The sequence below is a fragment of the Empidonax traillii genome, unplaced genomic scaffold (genome assembly GCF_003031625.1).
Source record: "Empidonax traillii isolate 1590-97213 ecotype Southwest subspecies unplaced genomic scaffold, ASM303162v1 scaffold1796:size137566, whole genome shotgun sequence".
NCBI lineage: Eukaryota > Metazoa > Chordata > Aves > Passeriformes > Tyrannidae > Empidonax > Empidonax traillii.
Genome location: NW_020956989.1, coordinates 1 through 8,129, shown reverse-complemented (window position 1 = coordinate 8,129; position 8,129 = coordinate 1).

Here is an 8,129-nt window from a genome sequence, read left to right as displayed (position 1 = left end):
GCCCAAATTCTGGTGTTTTACAGAGACACCATGAATCTGAACAAGGGGGTTTAGCTTTCCATAACCAGCTCTGTCCTTGTTATCCACTGCTGCTTTCAGGTCACAGATGCAAAGCAACTTCTCCTTTGTCTGCAGTTTGCTCCCAAAAAATCGGGTGACAGCCGAGTGAGAGGTCACAGAGCTCCGAGCATGGGCCAAAACTCTTTTAGCATCTACCACAGCTGGAATGGTCTTAGAATTCCAGGCTGACCAGCAAGGATCATCACTGTTCATCACTAGAGGGCCGTGACACTGAGGGGGTGGATTCTTCCAGCCATGAAGGGGTGGAAAATTATGGCAAAGGGGGTGAGCTCGGGGGTGTTGTTGCCTCTCTGATAAATTCTGTGTGCTGGGGAGATAAATCTGTGCTCTGGGCACCCTGACATACCCACCTTTGCTCCAGGTGATCCTGGGTAACCCTGCTCATGTCCCTGACATGTGATGACCACCCTGGTCCCTCTGGCCTTAAAGCAGGTGCAGCTTTGAAAACAAGATCCTGTGGTCTCTGCTTTGCTCATGATTATTCAGGACTCAAACAATGCTGAGAGTTGGGAAAGGGAAGAAACCCAAATTTTCTCTTTCAGCTGTTCAGAAGTTTTGTCTGGTTTGAGTCCCATCAACACTTGGCAGAGCAGCTCCTCTCAGAGCTTCATTCATCCTGATTATTTTGTTCTGTACTCTGCAGGATTTATTTCCCCCCTTTTAATACCAGGCAAGTTTTATGCTTGAAATCAAGAATGACCATTTTCACCTCCCATAAAGCGAGAGGTTAATTGTCCACTGAAGGAGAAAGGCTCTAATGACCATTGCCCATTAAAAATGTCAGGAAGAGTCTGCTTTCCACTTTCCCTTGCTGAATAAACCCTGTAGGAAAAACTGAGCCCTCAGGGCACGGTTTTATAGCACAATTCCATCCCATTTCGCCTTTATCTCTCACTAACTCTGCACTGTGTTCAAACAAATCATTTCATTCCTTCGTCAAATCAACCACAAACAAATGGAGAGTTTCCCTGCTCCGACTTGGCGTACTTTGTTTGGAAGTTTTTCTGCCTGGATAACAGAGGAAGGTGTCCTGCAGTGACAGTTGTATCTCAGCAGATGTGAGTCAGCTTTGGTCTGAAACGCTGCCATAAAACCACTGGAGAATCCAAGGTGTGTGTTCATGTCTTTATATTCCATACAGTTCCAATAAAACACAATAATTTATTTATTTTATTTAGAAACGAGAAAAAAAGGTCCATATTTAAACATCTTTAAGCTTCTTCTCTGTATAAAATAGAATAAAAGGACCTGACAAGTGTCAATTAATTTATCAGCCCAAGAAGATCTGTGTCTTCGTCTTGGCAGTGGAAAATTTAGGTGCAAAGAAAATTCCTGATCCCCAAAATACTTTGCCTTCTATTTGAAGATTTTCCCTTCTGCTCCACCTTTATGAGAGCTCACCTGGGGCGCGAAATCCAGTTCTGGGATTCCCAACATCAGAAGGATGTGGAGCTGCTGGATGAGTCCGGAGGAGGCCACAGAGATGCTCCAAGGGCTGGAGCCCCTCTGCTCTGGAGCCAGGCTGGGAGAGCTGGGAATGTTCACCTGGAGAAGGGAAGGATCCAGGGAGATCTTGGAGCCACTTCCAGGGCCTAAAAGGGATCCAGGAGAGCTGGAGAGGGACTGGGGACAAGGGATGGAGGGACAGCACACAGGGAATGGTTTCAAACTGAAAGAATGTAGATTTATATTAGATATTAGGAATAAATTCTTTATTGTGAGAGTGGGGAGGCCCTGGAATAGAATTCCCAGAGAAGTTGTGGCTGCCCCATCCCTTCATTTGTTCCAGGCCAGGTTGGGCAGGGCTTGGAGCAACCTGGGCTAGTGGAAGGTGTCCCTGCCCATGGCAGGGGGTTGGAAATACATCATCTTTAAGGTCCCTTCAATCCAAACTATTCCATGATTTTATGTTTTCTTAACTAGTCTCTGACTGTGCTCTTAAATAAATCAGTGCAGGGACTGTGAATCCAAATAGTCCCAAACTGCCCACGTTCATATTAAATAACATTTTCTCTTGATTCCCTGTAGAACTCTTGCAGTTCTGGTGGATTTTAACACCCAGTAATGATACAGGAGCACGAGTGTGTCTTCAGTCCCAAGAGTAAATAAAATAATATTTACTTCTTGATTTTTTTTACCCCCCTATTTATTATTTAATGTCTGATATTATTTATTAATTGGGATGTCGGTATTAAAAACCCATCCCAGCCTGGGGAATTCCAGGCTCTGGGAAGCACTGAAGTGTCTGAGAGTGCAAAAATGAGGCTGGAGGGTTCCCAGCCTTGATGTTTCCTTGTTTATAAAGGTTATTCAGAATATCTGTGGTGCCTTAGGAGGGATAAGAAAGGCTGGTGGAGAGGGAGCTCCTCAGGTTTATTCCTGACTGTGCTGGATGACCTTGAGCAGAGGATTCCAGGATTTCCAGCTCCTTTGGAGCAGTGCCAATGGGAAGCCCTGCAGACCTACTGGTTGTTCTGCTACAGGAGAAACCTTTTGTGTCCCCACAGTGCTTGTTGGCACAAGAGGCCTTTGATCCGTGGTGAAGCATCCAGGCTCTGGCACGGAAACAGGGATAAACAACGAGGAAAATCCAAGCCCTGCTCGTCCTCGCTTTGTATCAGAAAGCAGAGGTGACCCCTGTGACCTAAAACTTTCACCCAGGTTTGTTGCACAGAGACATCCCCTCTGGCACTGGTTCCTGCAGACTTCCTAAATCCCTCCAGGGATGGTGATCCCACCACTGCCCTGGGCATCTGGGCCAGGGCTGGGAAACCCTTTCAGTGAAGAAATTGTTCCGAATATCCAACCTAAAACCTCCCCTGATGGAACTTTAGGACGTTTCCCCCTCATCCTGTCACTTTTTACCTGGGGAGAAGAGACCACCCCCCACCTGGCTCCAGCTTTCCATGAGGGAGTTGCAGAGAGCAAGAAGGTCCCACCTGAGTCTTCTTCTCTCCAGGTTGAGCCCCTCCAGCTCCCTCAGCTGCTCCAGCCCCTTCGCAGCTCCCTTTCCTTCCCTGGACACGCTCCAGCCCCTCAGTGTCTTCCTTTGGGTTGAGTTGATCAGTGTTATTTTGTCTCCGCGTTTCTTTCAAACCCAAATTCCTAAAGATGAAACAAACATGACCTCCTGCAGTGGCTGCTGATTTTTAAGTGAACCTTCACTAAAATTCCTTGTTGTCTCCTCCGTTCTTCCATTCTTTTTATGTTGCTACCTCTTCTCTCTCATCTTTCACCTGCTCACCCCAGCACATGAGTGTGCAAAATTAGAATTATTTTTATAGTATTTCAATATTCTATATATTTATATATAGAGAGAGATTTTTTCTGTATTATCTCTATATTTTATCTATATTTTCTGTAATATTTCTATATTAATTCTATATTCTATATATTTGTCTCAATCTATAGGTATTTTGTTTTCTATATTTATTTCTATATTTCTATATTCTATGTTTCCTAATTTTCTATATTTGTCTATAATATGTTATAGTATTTCAATATATATATTTATATATATGTGTAGATTTTATTTTAGATATTATTTCTATATTTCTCCATTCTATATTTATAGATTTCCTATATTTTATAAAATAATATTTCTATTATTTCTCTATTCCATATTTTCTATACTTTCTATCTTTTCTATAACAATATTTCTATATTATTTCTATATTCTATATATTTATATAGTAGAGATTTTATTTTCTATATTTATTTCTATATTTCTTTATTCTATATTTCCTATATTTTCTATATTTCCTACATTTTCTATATTATTTCTCTATTCTATATTTTCTATACTTTCTATATTTTCTATAATAATATTTCTATATTATTTCTATATATAGTAGAGATTCTATTTTCTATATTTATTTCTATATTTCAATATTCTTAATTTCTGTATTTTCTATATTTTTCTATATTTCTCTAGGATAACATTTCGACATTATTTCTACATTCTATATACTCCTATATTTATTTCTACATTTCCTAAATGGTTTGGACAGAGATTTTATATCAGTTAAATGTTGCTATTACTAAATGAAGCAAGAGGTTGGAGATCAAATCCGCCTTTGGCCTTAAGAATTATCTTACTATTATATTCCTTTATATTTATTATTTTATTATTTCTATGTAGTTTGGGCTGGAGGGAGAGGGAAGAATAAAAGGCAACATCAAAGTCCTTCCTGCTCTGCCCAGACCTTATTTCTGATCCAACACCCCTTTTTCCACAGGCCTGCGAATTCCAAGAGCCCGTCTACAAAACCCACATTCCCAAATATATTTGCCCTTCAATGAAATTTGCCTTTCCCAGGCTTCCCTTTTTACATCCCCGTGTGTTTCCGGAATGGCAAGATCTGAGCAAAACTCCCAAATATTCCCTCCAAATCAGTATTTTTCATTTTCTTCCCCCTCTCCCCTTCCCTTTGCACGTGTAAATGGACGGAAATGCCGAAGGCAAGCTTGAGTTGCTTTCCATGGACGCATTTCCCTTCGCACCTAATCCCTCACCCTCAAAAATAATCAGCAACCGCCCGGGTTTAGAGGTCAAAGAAGGTGTTTTATCTGATTTTAAGCTTTTGTTTGTTTCAAATCACTGTCATTTGTATCTTCCAGCGGAGCAAGTGATTTCTGCTGCATCCCAGGAACAGGCAAGCACCTCTTTGCCGTGAGTTATTCCAGGTGACATTCCAGATGCCTGTGAGGTATTGGCTTCCCAGCACAGGCTTTGTGTGACAAAAGAGTGGAAGAAATAAACATTTGGAATGATTGGAGAACCTGGGAGCGTTTCCTGGCCATGGAAAATGTAGGGAATAAGATGCCTTGGAAGCTCTTGGTGGACTTGCTGCCATCTGTTCGGAGTTAAATCTCTTCGAGTGACACTGGGGGTCTAAATACGAGTCAAAAATACGTTTTTAAGGCAGGTGATGGTGTCTCCATCTCTCCTTGCCAGGGATTTCCAACTCAGGTGGTAAAAACACGCACACAGAATCATCACCACGTCTAACTTTGGGCTTTCCCACCTGTCAACCATGGAAACATCTTCCATGGTGGGAAACATCTTCCATGGTGGGTCGTGAGAGTGGGACACGTGGCAGGGAAAGGACTGTGGATGTCATCTATGCAAGGGGAGGAGATTCTGCAACCAGGCCCCAACTGCTCCTCTCCCTGCCTAAAATTCCGCTGTTGGATCTACAGCACTTGGAATTTTGGATCTCAAGCTGGAGAAGAGGTCCTGGTGCCCCGATGAACAACCTGGTTTTGTGTAGAATCAAAGAATAATTTGGGTTGGAGAGTCTGAGGGTGCCCCTGTCATCCAAATCCTTGCCCAGGAGTGTCAGAGCAGTGCAGGATTTGAGGTTTGCATGGAAGGACGAGAAGTGGTTAAAGCCGAGGACTCTAAAAATACTTCCTGGACACTTTCAGCGTTGCTGATGCTCGTCAGCGATTAAAGAAATCTCTGGATCTGCTCAAAGCCCCCCTGATTTCCATCTTATCGGAGGGAGAAGGAGATAAGAGAAATCCCTCTGAAGAGATTTTATCCAAACCCTTAGAAGGAGACAGGAAAAGAGACTCAATCCCTTCTCATTTTCATGTTGCTGAGAAAGCTGATCTGTGGCTGGGAAACCACACTTGCTTCAAAGAGCTTTCTGATGTGTTAGATGGCCTTTGTCCCCAAATTCTTCCCGGAACAGCACTTATCTGCTCTCCCTGAGGGGAGTGTTGATATCTCTCACTTCAGAGTGATCCATCTCTTCTTAATTTAGGCAGCCACAATGAGAGCGATTCCAGCTGAGCTGGCTGGGGGGGGTGGGTTGGGTTGCAAGTTGCCCAGAGAAGCTGTGGCTGCCCCTGGATCCCTGGAAGTGTTCCAGGCCAGGTTGGACTTGGAGCAACCTGGGCTAGTGGAAGGTGTCCCTGCCCACCAGATGACCTTTCAGATTCCTTCCAACACAAACTGTTCTGGGACTTACCGGGAACACACAGGACAAGGAGACTGAGCCCCTGTTCCGGCAGGAGTTTCTCTGTTTCCACCCTCCCCCCGAACAGATGACACGAAGTCTTGTTCCGAAATCAGCGGATGTTTTATTCCGGCAGTGGCAGACGCAGAGAGGCCGGGAATGTTGTCAGTTGTCAAGTTAATCGGCCCTTTCACCGGAGCTCTTAACACCTATTACGGTTGCCAGGCACTGAAGGAGCCTCGGGATGATCCCACACCGCGGAGATGCAAAGTGACTTGTGGGCTCCGGGGCTGCTCCTTACATTTGTTCGTGGAGCTCGGGAAGCTGGTGCTGGTTGCTGAGCCGTGGGAATCTGTATCCACAAAGGATTGACTGCTCTAAAAGGCTCGGCAAGTCTGGAAACATCCCCCACAGCCGGGACGTGCAGCTGGAGAAACGCAGGGAGTTTAATTCTCACAGGCTGAGAGAGTCGGGGATGTTCAGCCTAGAGGAAAAAAAAAAAAAAATTAAAAAAAGGAATTTGGGGAGATCTTAGAGCCCCTTCCAGCACCTAGAGGGGCTCCAAAAGAAACTGGAGACAGACTTTGGACAAGGGCGTGGAGTGACAGGACAAGGGGAATGACTTTAAGCTGGTGGAGATTTAAATGAGAGGTCAGGAAGAAATTCTTCACTGTAAGAATGGTGAGGCCCTGGCACAGGTGCCCCGGAAAAGATGTGGATGTCCCATCCCTGCAGGAGTTCAAGGAAAGCTTGGATGGGGCTTGGAGCAGCCCAGCATAGTGGAAGGTGATTGGAACTTTAAAAAGACCGTCTAATTCCAAACCCATCCAACCTGGCTTTGGACACTTCCAGGATGCACTACCAGTGCAGGGGAACCCTGGAAAAATTCCCCGTGGAAGAACCCACACCAGTTCCCTCCCCTGTCCAGGAATAAACACATCCCAGTGATCTCAGAAGTGTTCCCAACCTTTCTAAAAGCAAGAGGATTTTGGCAGTCACAAGCTCCCAGCGTGAGAAAAGAAAATGGGATCGGGACTGAACGACCTGTTGTTGTGTTTGAGGATGGAACTGCTGAGCACCTGCTTTTGCCTCCAACACTGTTTAAATATGAAGCAATTTCTTTTTTGTTCTGAAAATTTGATAACATTTTAACGATTAAAAAAAATAAATCCCCTCTGTTTGGTCCTCCCCAAGAGGGTCTGATCTATTTGCGGGGTCACACCACAGACACACACGACTTAAATCAGTGGGTCCTGAGGGTACTTAAAGATGCAGTACTAGAAGAATTTGAGCCTGGAAAATGAGAATAAGGGGAGGATCAGGAAGCCCCCACTTTATTCCAGGCTAAACAGAGACACTTCATTGTTCTTTTCCAAAAGAAGTTTTCTGGGAGTCAATGAGCTCAACCTCGCAATTATGAACTTCTCTGAGGTGGGAAAAACTTGGATTGCAGAGTCCAGCTTCTCCCAGGGATTGAACAAAGGGGAGACTGGGATAACGACTGGGACTCGTGTTATTCCTGAATTAATTAGCATAGGATCGATTACCCCTCTGCTGTATCCACCGGGAGCTGCTGTTAAGAGCAAATATTTTCCCAGCAGCTGCTGCTGTAATGCTGGAAAACATTGCTGTCCTGCAGGAAGGTGTATCCAGGACGTTTCCAACAGACATCCCAATGATCAGCTCCCCAGAAACTTATTTATACAACTTTCTCTGTATCGAATGCAACGGATATTTTCCCAGCTTGTCTTGGGTTTATACTTTGCTGCCATCCTCTGTGCTCTGCTGATACTGCACCTGCTCCTGCCAGCACGGGGAAAACTCCTCTCCGGATCGTTTTCCCCCACTGCTGGAGAAGAAGCATTGATATATCACCTTTCTGGGACAGCAGGAATTCCCCAGAGGATGAGCACCAGCGTCTGGTTTGGGTGGTGCCCACCCCACTGACTGGCGGGACACAGCTGGGAAGGGAGCTGAGGGGTTTGGGTGGGAGGATCCTTCACCTTCACACACAGACAGAGCAGATTTACCCACTGCCAGCACAATTATTCTACACTGGGAATGTTTTTCTCTGACAAAATC